The sequence below is a fragment of the Lissotriton vulgaris genome, chromosome 7 (genome assembly GCF_964263255.1).
Source record: "Lissotriton vulgaris chromosome 7, aLisVul1.2, whole genome shotgun sequence".
In the NCBI taxonomy this organism is placed as follows: domain Eukaryota; kingdom Metazoa; phylum Chordata; class Amphibia; order Caudata; family Salamandridae; genus Lissotriton; species Lissotriton vulgaris.
The window spans coordinates 1,183,071,112-1,183,084,710 of NC_141695.1; positions in this window are offsets into that span (position 1 = coordinate 1,183,071,112).

Here is a 13,599-nt window from a genome sequence, read left to right on the forward strand (position 1 = left end):
AGGCATCATTGTGGCGAGTACCGGGAAAATAGATTCTTAATACCAGCAGCTCTTCTTCCATGCAGAGCCTTATGTACAAGACAGAGGACCTTCAAATCCACTCTCTGCCGCACTGGAAGCCAATGAAGCTGTTTGATTCTGGTAGATGTGGGGTGATGTTTGAGGGTCTCATGTTCCTTAGACCATATGGCACATGACGGGTATTTTTGCCATTGCCCACCAGTCATAATCTCTGTTTTTGCAGTGTTTACCTTTAGATTGTTATTCATCATCCGTGTGTTTAGGCAGTAATCAAGTTTTAAATTGTAGAGGTCTTCCAGACCATCTATTAATAAAATGATTGGGTGTCATCTGCATAGGTGTAAAAGATGTAGTTGAATGATTTAATCAGGTTTGGTAAGGGGATAAGTTATATGTTGAATAATAGAGGGTATATTATGGACCCCTGAGCTACGACACAGTGCTGTGTGAGAACGAAGCTGATGTGAAAAGTGGTACCAGACGTAGTTCACAGTCACAGCTAAGAGACCAAGAATTCAACGGGCATTAGCTGAGCTCCACTCTCGTCTTTCTCATATGGTATGACAAACAAGAATTTGCTGTGTCAAAAGATTGCACAACTGTACTGGACATTGAGTCATGTTGTTCTAAGCCCGCAAATTTCATGATGTTTCCTATTTTTGATACATAAATGGGTGTCACTACCTGAAACTTCTAACCATTCAAATGGAATGTCCAATTGGGAAGCTCTAAATTTCAATCCGGCGTGGTGCTTTGATTAGCCTATTGTGCTGTGACAGAGTCGCCACAAGTAAGATTTGACTTCCATTTGACGGGCATTGCTCCACTTTACAGTGGCCTATAGTGAAGTATAGCCTAGTGAAAGAATGTATCTGCTCTAGAAATCTTTACTTTGTTTGCAGGAGCCAGATAGTTTGTTAAGGTAAGCATCTATTACAGACAGCTGCAAGCAGCCTGACGAGTAGTAGTGAGACTCTGAAATGACCCAACAATAACCTGTCATGTCACGAAGGGCTGTTATGGCAGGTTATTTATCATTTAAAAATGGTTTATTATCTAGTCAACATGCTGAGGATTCATCCCTTGAGCCAAATATTGTGGAAGCCAAATTTAGGCCATCTGAGGCGGAAAGAATTTGTATTATAGGTGAACTCTCAAGATATTGCCATAGAACATTAACTCCAGGGCGTGGCTCGGACGGTGCAGTGAATGGTGGCTTGACTTTGCTGCTCCCACCATCGTGGACTGCAAAATACAGCCACTGTGGACTACAGGGCACCTAATACAGCACAAGTGACTGATCTGATTTCGGGAAGAGCAAGGGCATCCAAGATTCCCAATCATAAGAGGAGTTAATATTGCCTAGCGGTATTATTATGATCCAGTACACAATCCTTCAATGCTGTAGTTTGGTAAAAACAAAATGGCAGCCGGGTCCACACAAGATCAGTCTATGCTCTCCTCATAGTATAATACATCTGTCTCCAAGTAAGCTTCTATTTCGGGAGCTCCAGCATCTATTGAAGGTCCACCTGTGCCTGTTTACTATGCAAATCATGTAAACTCACATCGGTGCCTAATACAATTACCAGTGAATTAGGAGCTTAACCCATTTTGCCTAACTCAACGGGGGTGGCATTGTGAGTAAAAGAACAATAGCTTTAACTCAGATCTCTTGACGGGGTGAATGTTTGATTTGTTCAACATTCCATCCATCATTTGTGTATCTTTTGCATTCTTGCCCTAAGTGTGCTGAGTATGCCCAGACGTGGATCCCGAGTTTTCTTTGCCACTGGATTCAAGCTAGCATGGCTGATGAGGAGTGATAACCAAAACCGGTTCCAAGATGCTTGTTTCTGGTCCAGGGAGGGCCTGGCTTGACAGTTTGGGCTGGACTGTTCCAATCAGGAGCAGGGTCAAGGCTGATTTGCATGTGGCTGGGTCTAAACTGGGGTGGCATGGTGGGCACATTATCAATGGATTTAACCCAGATCCCTTGACTTTGGGTGAATGTTTGATTTGTTCTCCATTGCATCCATCATTGGTGTGTCTTTAACCCTAAGATGGCAGCTCTCCACAAGGCTTCTCTGTTCCACTGAAGCCCTTGCTGACATGGTTTTCTGGGCATCTACGCAGAATGTAATGCCAATTTAATATCAACATCTGAGCAGTACTGATTACTACTGGTACACCTGGCACACATGGTGCTCCATAAGTCCAATACTGTAATTTAAACAACTGTTCTAAGCTGTAAATTTGCAGGCTCATACAATCAATATCTGCCACCCTCATGACCTCTAATACATTGTTATACCTGCTGATTAGCCAGTGTGAATGTGGAGTGGAATGATGGTGAGAGAGGTGACTGTGGAATGTTGGATGAGTGAGAATGTCAGTTGGTGAGAGGTGACAGTAAAATGTTGGATGAGTGAGAATGTCAGTTGGTGTATGGGCTGACCAGCAGAGAGGCTGCTCCTGGTAGGGATCTCTCCTACTTAAGATCTTACTTGGAATACATACACTTAAAGATACCACCTGGACTGGACTACCTCATTTACAACACAACAAGTCCTTCACTCCCCTTGACTTACATGTCTTCTCTCTGGCTGAGTTTGAGTGATGCTCTCTTCAATCCAAGCACTTTATTCTTCTGGGAGCATCTTGTTGGCTCTTCTGCTCCGATATAATAGACAAATAAGATATGTAACTGGGTCCCTCTGAGAAATTGCCATTATAATCTATATTTGTAGGGCTATATATCACTGATGCTTCTGCCCTAATCTATATAAATGAGCTGAAAAAAACAGAGGTACAGAGGATCAGTGACTGTGCTCCAAGCCCATAACAATATACAGGCTGGCGTGTTCCCCAAAGCAATTTTATAGTGACAAAACCATTGGCAAAAAAGAAATCAAAACAAGACACAAAGGCTCCAAGGACTCTATTGCCTGACTAATCTATCAAGGGGGAAATGGACATAATCAGTATCATGGACATGATCCTAAAAACTTCAAAGTTCTCAACCTGGCAAAATCTACAAAGACCAACACAGATATGGTGCAATAAGAAAAGTGTGCGATGAGAGTAGATACCAACACTATTAACTCAAAGTGGCCAATGCAGAAGTGGGAATCAGCGCATTGGAAGACACAGCTGCTATCTTCAGAAAAGACTTCCAGAAACTAGAAGCCTCAACCAAGAACTTACAAAGAGTCATAGCGGAACTGGAAGATAGAAATCATGTGGGAAATATGCATATCTATACAGTGCATGAAGGAGCAGAAGACTCATCATTTGCTTATATTTTAGTTTTTGAGAGATGAATTCCACAAATTACTGGCATACTCTTCAAAAAAGTCTTGAAACTAAAAAGGGCACATCGCGTTCCCTCTTTCAAACCCCTCAAAAGGAACATCACACGCCAGATTGTCTGTCGTCCTCTAAGATACTAGCATACTGAGTTAATTCTAATCTATATGTGTAAAAACAACCACATTTTATTGAATGGACACATGGTATTCTTAGTCGACATTTGAAATCAGAAAAGGTTTTCTAGCTCTTATATCTAGGCTTAAGTACTCACACCGCCAGTTCTCCTTTATGGGACCTGCAAAATGTAAAGTCTATGCGATGGGAAACACCCAGTTTTCACCAAACACAGAGATCTAAAAACTTTCCTACATGAAAGAGATGGTGTTCTAATGGACACTCATCGAACGTTTTCCAATAAGATAAAGTCATAGGACTTTTCTGATCACTTTAGATTACAACTATGAGATATGCGATACTCCTATTTAGTTGATGTGAGCTGATGCTCATTCTGCTGATATAACAGATACGTTTCTATGTTTCTTACTCAAAATATGTCTACTGCAGATATTGATACTGTTTTAAACGGTTTTTGCTACCGAATGTTAACTGTTTTTGGTCTATTTAATGCACCATTACTAATGGGATAGATATGTTCCTGCTACATTTATATACTTATCTAATAGCTCATAGGTCGTCCCCTAAACTCTCCTGCCTCATTGCGATAATTAAACACAATCCAAAAGACACCACTTGATTCACTGTACTGGAGAGCCCTCTAAGGCCTTCCTGACTTTCAAGACTAAACTCCCTTAAGATTCCACCTGAGTCTCATGCGCTGACCAATTGCATGAGAATGTATATTCCAATTTTGTAATGTTCGCATGTTAATACCCCTTAGTCGCATAATCTGCTCATTCTGGCAAACAGAATCCCGTAATCAAAACAAGATATAGAGTCAACTTCTATCCACCAGGTTACCCTTCCTTTTTCAGAATTTGAGACATTTTGCAAATCTCGATGGGCCTCATTTACGAGGCCCAAGCGGCACTTTTGCACTGCTGGGGCATCACTTTTTTGATTCTCCGGTGGCACAATGTGCCGTAGCATATTTATAAGATCATGTAAAGATACTTTGCGTGGCTTTTCATGGCCTTGTAAATATGTGCCCCTTTCACGCAAAACACTGCATGAAAGTGGCGTACCATGGGTGTTCTTGTGGGTGTTCCCACGCAACACCCATGGAATTTGAAGCATTCCCAGATTTACGAGGAATCATAAACCTGGGAATGTGTCCGATTCTAACACCACCCTTGGGGTGGTGTTAGGGAGGCGCAACGAGGAGATATATCCTTATTTCTCCTTATTGTTTCTTCTTTCTATATGGGTTGTATTCAGCAGCACACATGGAAGGAATAAATTGCCTCCATTGATTAGTTTTGAGCAGAAAGGTGTCCCTTCCTGCACAAAATCAATCATCCCCGCATGATAGGCACTCTTACAACATGCTTTTTCAGCGCCGGGGCAGACGGCAGTACAGGGATGTACCATATTTTTGTAAATATGGCGCATTCCTGCACTTTTAGAACGATGCTGCGCGGTGCTGCAAAATTGCTTGTGGCACAGCACTGCGCCATTCTATTGTAAAGAAGACCCTATGTGTGTTACACAGTTGACCAAAGTTAATGGTTTATATTTTATTGCAAATCTTATTGCAACTATTATTTTCTTTCCTGTCACAAAACTGCTGCTTCAGTAATTTATCTTCATTGTTTATTGCAACTCCGTGATGGCTGGGTGGTCACCACGCTGTTGTCGCCCTCACATTCAATGTTAAGTGTGGGATGATTGGAGCTTGGCGGGGGGTGGTAGGGGAAATTTATGAGGTAGGTTTCTTCTTTTTATGTTTAGATTTCGCTTCATTTTAATGTATTCTTTCGTTTTACACCTTGCAAATCACTTTGCATGACATACCATTTTTCTACCTTTTTAATGCCCATTCACTGGCGGCAAAAAACTTTCATCCACACTCATATAGGGACAACAATAATTTGACTACACCCTAGAAGACTGCTTTTATGGGCACTCTTGTTATCTCTTAAGAGCTGTAACCACCCTTCTCTCAGCTCGAAGTTACTTCCTCCACTCATATGCTACATAACCGTATACATACTCATACCACATGGGAAATTTTCCCCTCAATGACAATCTAAAATTGATCTCTGTAAATGTCAAAGGACTCAATCATCCTGTCAAGCATAAAGAATTGAGGACTATATTTATAAAATTAAGGCTGATGTAATTCTGCTGCAGGAGACTGAGATAACCCACAAAAAAATACATCATTTGACATAACTGGATTAGTGATACTATTTGCTCCCCAGCCACCAATAAGAAAAGAGGGGTGATAACGTTGATTGCCAAAATATCTTGCTTATCCGTAGATTTCCACATAACAGACAGTGAAGGAAGATGGATCCTAACAAAAAACCACAAATTCCTTCCATGTCTTCAGCATATACGACCGAATACTGACAACCCAGAGCTCTGGGACTCATTGTATATTCCTTTAAGACAAATCCCTGTTGATGGCTTAATCATCATTGGGGGAGACCTTAATCTCTCCCCTGGATGTCCCCATTGGTAGGAAATGCAGGTCCTTATTTCAGCCCCCAAAATCCCACAAATTGCTTCTTAATCTATGCTCAAGATTCAATCTACATTACTCTTGTAGATTGCAACACCCTGACACCAGGGCCTTTACCTTTTTCTCCAATCCTTGCAAATCATATTCTAGAATTGACTATCTTCTGATATCCAACATCTGAACAACCAAACAGACATTCTCCCAAGACTGATCTCAGACCATTCAGCCATTACCTTATCTCTACCGGGCACCAATGCGAGACTGTTATGTAAAATTTTGAGGTTCAATGATGAGTCTACTAAAGATGCAGCATCCAAAGACATCATTGAAAATACAGTCTAAACTACATTAAAGATAACTGGTCCATAAATATCTCCCCCTCCACCTGTTGTAATTTGGCAGCGATTGGGTTAGCATTAGCAGAAGCCATTCTGTATTTAGAGGCTATATTGTCCATTTTGTGGAATTCATTTTTTATTTCTGGCAGCCATTTTATTTGCCATGTGCTACCACGTGCGTGCCATGTGTTCTGTCCTACCTTGCTGTTGTCTGCCCTTGAAATCTGACGAGACAGGTTATATTTAGCCTCTATCCACTCTGCACATGCTCAGTTGAGCTTACAGCTGTCCATGCAGCTGCTGTTAGTCTGTATATGTCAGGATGTGTTCACCAGAATTAGCAACTGTAGCTTCTCCCACTTGTTGACTGGGCATTTTCTGCTTGACCTTATATGTACCTAAAACCTACTTCTTGTATTTGTACCGCCTTCTTTTGAGCCCCTGTGTGGGTATAAAAGGACCAAGCTCCTTAGTGTGCTACTTCATACATTGCCGAAGGGTGTTGTGTGAATGTAGTTCCACCTCATGAGGTTAATAAACTTTGTATTTAGTATTCCAGTTTCTGTGCCAACTTCTATCCTATTTGCCTGAGGACTTGTGCAGAGAAGGGCGAACCCCTTGCACTGGTAGGCCTTGCTGAGGCTCACCACCACACACCTATTGGGATACACTAAAGCAGCTGTTAGAGGCTCAATAACTGAGAGTCAATCCCAATTAAGCTAAACCTACAATAGCAACATGATGGAGTTAAAAATAGAGGTCAAACCCCTAGAGGTTAGCCACATTTCCAATTCAGACACTCAAACTCTCTCCATCCTTACAAATAAAAAAATGTAGAATACTAGAATCTTAAGCAAGAAGTCTGGATTAATAAATACAAAAGTCTAAAACTGTGTGAAGAAAACAAGGTCGGTAAAATGATGGTGTCATACTTGAAACATAAACAGACCGATAAAGGCCTTACGGCACTCGAAGACAAGTTGAATGTAACTCATACGAACCCTCAAAAGACCATTCAGACTTGTATGATTTCCCAAAGCTCAAACTAAGTTTATCTAAAGCTAAATGTCCCAATGTGGACCCCTCGCTTTCCTCAATCATCTCCTCCTTAAATAAATCTGCCCATGTAGCTCCCAGGTTTTTATCCCCTCTTAAAAAGTAAGACCACGCGCTTGACCTCCAACTTACTAAAGAAATGAAATACTCTTTATACTATTTCTTCAGACAACTAGGGCCTGATTTGGAAATCAGTAGTCATTCATTAAAGTCACCCTCTCTATATCCCAAACTAAATATTGCCTCCTATATAGGACATTTCAGAATCCCTCTGTCTCTTAGAGATGTCACACTGTGTTGGAACTGTAATAAAGCCACTGGTAATATTCCACACTTTTGTTTTACTGTAGCACTGTTTCCCATTTTTTGAGACCAAATATTTGACTTTATCCGGTCCCTTTTTGAGGTCCATCTGAGACAGGATTTTATCTCACTCATCCAAGGCTTTCTTGACTCACAATTTAGGAGAACTAATGATAGGCTCTGGTAGACAAATAACTGACCGTGGCCTGTATATCTGTACTTGCTAACTGGAAAAACACTGCTCCCACCACTTTAAGCACTGGCTGACTATGTCTCTTTGAGGGGTGGCGATAACCTCACTCTCCAATACTCTCCCTGGAAACCACAGCCTAGATCTGTTTGGAAGACGCTAGACAACTACTTCGTCAACACCAAACCTCCATGTTTTCCTCAGCTCACCAAACAATAGATTTGCAGTCATTACTTACACCGTTATACCCTGATGACAGTTACCAGACTACTGCCTTTCCGAAAGTGAGTATATTGCCACTTCTAATTGCAGGATTGTCCTGCCTACTGCTGTAACAATCTTGAATTATTGGTATTCCAATGCTTGACTTTGTCAACAGTTTTTGGCTTGTTTTATGCTTTATTTTTGTTTTGTTTTCTTTACAATGGGTTAAACATTTTAGTACTGGAGAATGGCACACTTCACCTGTCTTTTTCAGCATGTAATTTGCATTGCAGTATCATGAGAATTTTTCATTTTGTCTTTTTGTATGAAAAAACAATAAAAAAATGAAATGACAAAAGAACATCCACCCACATTTACTGATTTTTATATAGTCTAATTTAAGAGATCTATGCATTATGAAACTGCTTTTTGAAATTTATTTACCCCTTTGCAAATCTGCTTGAACATTATCTAATGTAAGGTCACAGCAAAATCGTTGTTGTTGTGAGCCCCTGTGTAATAATATACTAAATGCATAATACTTGTTGAACATTTTGGATAGCAAATCGGCGATGTGGCGAGCGCAAGCTAAGTGGTGTTCCTCATTTTTTATTTTGTTTCAAAGTCTGTAGACTGTCGCGTTACTCCCCCTTGCCTGCCCCGTCCCTGCGCTCCTACCTCCACCACCCGTGCATGTCAACATGACAATGCAGTCATTACATCGCACTGCTTTTACAACGCTGCTGGTACAAAGCAACTGCCTTTCACTCGTATGCCATTACAACACATGCCATTACAACGTGTGTCACTACAACGCATGCCATTATAATGCATACCATTACAACGCATGCCATTACAACGCATTATAAGGTAAGTAATAGAGATTTTTTTGTTTTAGGGTGGGTATGGGTTTTGGGGTAGATGAGAATAGTAATTTTTACCCCTACACTCCCCAACACTTTCTTTACTTTTGCATTTACTGGAGTAGGAGTAGTAATTTTTACCCCTACACTGTCAAACCCTTACCCTACTATTGCACTCACTGGAGTGGGTGTGAATAATAATTTTTACCTCTACACTATCCAAAACTTACCCTACTGTTGCCCTAAAGTATTATGCATTGTAATGGTATGCATTATAATGGTATGCATTGTACTGAAATTATGCACTAAGACACTCTAGTTGAGTAGCTGTGCGCTTTTTCAAATACTATATTTCATATTTTATTTCATTTCAATGCTTTGTAATGGAAGTTTTAAAAAATGTGTTGTAATGGCATTCATTGTAAAATCATGCGATGTAGTGGTAGTTACGATGTAAAAACCACGTTTTAAAAGCATACATTGAAATTCGTTGCATTGTAACGTCATATATTCGATATGATATCTAACTTCTTTGTTCCATGGTCACAGGGGACTTCTCCAGTTCCAGGAGGCCACCAGGATGGTAGGCTTCTTGGACCAGGAGAAAAACGAAAAGCACAATGGTAAAAGAACGTTGCTAATGCCCATGAACAACCAAGAGAAAGTTTCAGTTGCCATACCTGGGGGTAGATGTATCAAGAAATCATTTTGCACTTCTCTAATAGCGATTGTTAAGGAATCGCTATTAGAGAAGTGCAAAATGGTATGTATGTAGAAATTCGCTATATTTTAGCGATTCCTTAATATTCCTTAATTGCGATTAGCAAATTGCTAATCGCAATTAAGGAATAATTTTCCCATTCATTTCTATGGGCCAGGAGGCCCATAGCAATGAATGTGCAGTAATTCTCAAATTGCGAATTCGCAATTTGCTAATCGCAATTTGAGAATTATTTCAAGGGTGCAGGGGTGTCTTATGGACACCCTGCTGCACCCCTGAAACTTACATGTGTGTGCATATGGCACACATACATGCCCTATGGGCATGTATGTGTGCCACATGCCACCTTCAAAATAGTGATATTTTGTTGTTTTAAAGGATTTCGCAAATTAACACGAACCTCAAGTTCGTGTTAATTTGCGAGTCCTTAACCTCAATTCGCAAAAAAAAAAAGCTTCATACATGGCATTTAAGGAATCGCACATTTGCGATTCCTTAAATGCTCATGCAAAATAAGGAATCGCAATTTTTTGCGATTCCTTATTTTGCTAATTACACATACATCTCAAAAGATGCAAAATTTCAGTTTACGATTCGTTAAGGCCGAAATTCGCAGAATTTCGGCCCTAACGAATCGCACACTGCTTGATACATCTAGGCCTTTGTCTGTAGGGAAGAGTGCTAGAGAAAGAATAAAAAATACTGAGAAGTAAAAAATAAGATGGAAGAGAAGATAAAGAGGAGGCGCTCTCGAAAAGGAGTAACGATTGAGAGAAAGAAAGGAGAGTAAATTAAAAAAGCAAGAGAGAGAGCAGGAGAGACAGGAATCGGAAGATAGCTTCAGCTTCAAATAGAAAGGAGTGGTGGTGAAAAAGTTAAGCGAGTCAGGGAGACAGAGATTAGGAGATGGAGAGAGACTAGAGAAAGTAAGATAGAGCCTAAAGGAGGAAAATGAGAGTTAGATAGACATTGTGAATAAGTTATTGGAAATTGTAAGTTGAATATAGAGGTTATAATGTTTTGGCCAATACACCAGGCTGAATGTGGTTTCAACACCCAATGTTGCTCTCTATTTTCCAAAAGTGACCATTGTGTAAGACTGGATTGATGGAAAGAGGGACTTGAGAACTGAAAAATTGACAAGAAGATGAGAGAATTACTGAATAGTTACTTCAAATAACAAATTTGAGGACAGTGACCAAAGACTACCCAAAAGAAACATTGTTTCCAAAATGTGAAACGTGAAAAGAACCAACCTTAGAGTCTCTACTTGAACACTTTCTTAATCATGGTGTCCTGGTAAGCATGTATAGTGAAATATATACCAGAAAAAAATTGTGTTCTCAAAATGTTGATACGAAACATTTAAACTTACATTGTAGAGTACAAAAGTATTGGCTACAAAAATATTGTGGACCAAAATATTGGCATCCTTCGTATAGTATACATTTTTAAATGTAATTAAAATTATTGCAATCTAAAACGTTACAGCTATTTTTTAAACAGTAATTCATTTTAAAAATACATAACATAAAAAAATGTAAACAATAATTTATTAACTTTAAAAAAAAAACCTAGGGCCTGATGTACAAAGGGATTTAACGGTTGCCAACTCGCTGATTCTTTCCAACCCTTTTACCATTCACATTTGAAGGATAGTTTTTTTGTATTGATCTTAGATAAATATCACAATGCTCCCTTTATATTGCTGTACATCTTTTGGCTCATATGTGCTTATTTACAGATATTTATATTTTTTGATGAATTATAATCCTGTCAGTTCTACAGATCTGCCTGTCATAAACTGTTTGTTTTTATTTCTACAGGCACATATGAATTTGCCAAAAAGCATGGTCTGGAAAGTTTCCAGCAACTATGCATGATATTTAAAAGACTGCATGTAACTTTCATGTACATTTTTTGTAAATAATCTGGGATACATTAAAGTCCATACATTTTGATGAAATCCCAGAACCTCGTTCAGGCCAGTGATAGGATTGAAACATGTTGACTAAATAAGTGAGGGCCATAGAAACATAATTAACTAACATATCCCTCCATTTGTGATTTTTAATCATACAATAGAAGGTCATCAATAAAAAGACATCTTTGACCCTCAATATGTATTTTTCTTTTTAGACCCCCCATTAGGTTTTAAAAAGTGCTCCATGAAATATGGTTAAGCCCACCTCAGCTTTTAAGGGCTGAGGTGGTCCCTAAGATTAAGCAAGCCACTATTAGAGTAGTGAATATCATAATCTAAAAAGCTACAGCTGTTTTTTAAACATCAATTCATTTTAAAAATACATAACATAAAAAACATTGAAACAATAATTTATGAACTTTAAAAAAAAATCTTGGGATTGATATAAAAAGGGATTTTGCGGTTGATAATTCGCTAATTCTTTAAGACGCTTTTATATATGAATAAACACCAATTTTATGATTTGGAATAAAATTCCAAAAACCAAATGAGTATAAAAAGCGGTGCATCAGGGAGGTGCCTTCAAAGATGTGAGTCGCTAACCTATGTATCAATTGCTTTTAATTGTAAACCCAGTCCCAAACCAGAGATCTGTTACTAACACCCATTTTGGGGAGGGAGCTAACTGATTTGAAAACAGGAAGCGGTCATTTTGAACCTCTTCCGCTTTGGGAATAGAGATGACAGCTTCAGGGGAGGGCGAGTAGGCAGTGATCTAGGGCACCACTGCCTAATCCCACTAAAGTTGGAAAACTTTAAATTTTTTCCAAAGCAGCTCTGTCTCCTTTAAGGGACTCAGGCTGTTTTAAAAAAGGCAGTCACAGGCATGCTGGGCAGCTTTCACTTTGCAGGCCACCATCCTTGATCATAGCCAGTTACAGGCAATTGCTAATTGTGTCATGCCTAATTAATATCATTTAGGCAAGACACAAACGGTCTGTACGCAGTTTTGACCCCTTTTTGCAATCATCTGCAAAGTACATCAGGCCCCTTTTCCTAAAAATATAAGTAACAAAAAAAGTAACATTTATTTTAAAACATTCTCATATTTAATTATATATTACAAATTAAAATACACTTATTATAGACTAAACTCTAAAATAAAATATTGATAGTGAATAATATAACACCAAGTACACATTTATAATTAGTAATAGTTTTAAAAGCACTTACAAATCTTTCATATTAACTGCGTCATTAAAAAACATTTAATGAATATGTAACCAAAACTAATATATTTAATAATAAATTACATAACTATATTCAGAAATAATATAAACAATAACAAATAATTAAAATACATTAAATATTTTTAGAAAACATATGCAAGCTTTTAAATGAAATGGACTCAAAACATGTTATAATGAAAAACAGAGTATGAAAAATAGTCTCCTAACTTCAGTGTAAAGATATTAAAAAATAAACACATAAAAACAATTTAAAAGCACTAATTAGAACGTTATAAACCTTGTTGAAAAAACTTAAGTGTTTTGGCCCTTATCTAACAGATTTTGGTGAAAACTCATACATCGGGATATTCTAAATCCAGTTTAGGAAAAATACATATATTGGAAATGGGAGAGGTCTGATTTACTTCTCTTATTCTAGTCTACCAAACTTTGTGGAAATTCATATATTTGGAGGTGAAGAGAGAGATCAGGTTTACTAGTCTAAATCCAGTTTAATAAACATTAACGAAAGTGCATAGAATGGGGGAGGGGGGGACAGTCAGATATGCTATTTCTAACCAGTGTCTAACAAACATTAGAGATTGTGCAAGTATGGGATAATTACGCTTATTGTACTAGCTTGTGTCTAACAAACATTGAGGAAAGTAGGTGGTGGGTAGATCTTCTATTAAAAATTCCAGTCCAACAAAAACTAGGGACAGTGCATAACATGGGGAAGTGTGATTTACTATTCTAACTCCAGTTCTACAAAAACTGGGGAAAGTTCATATATG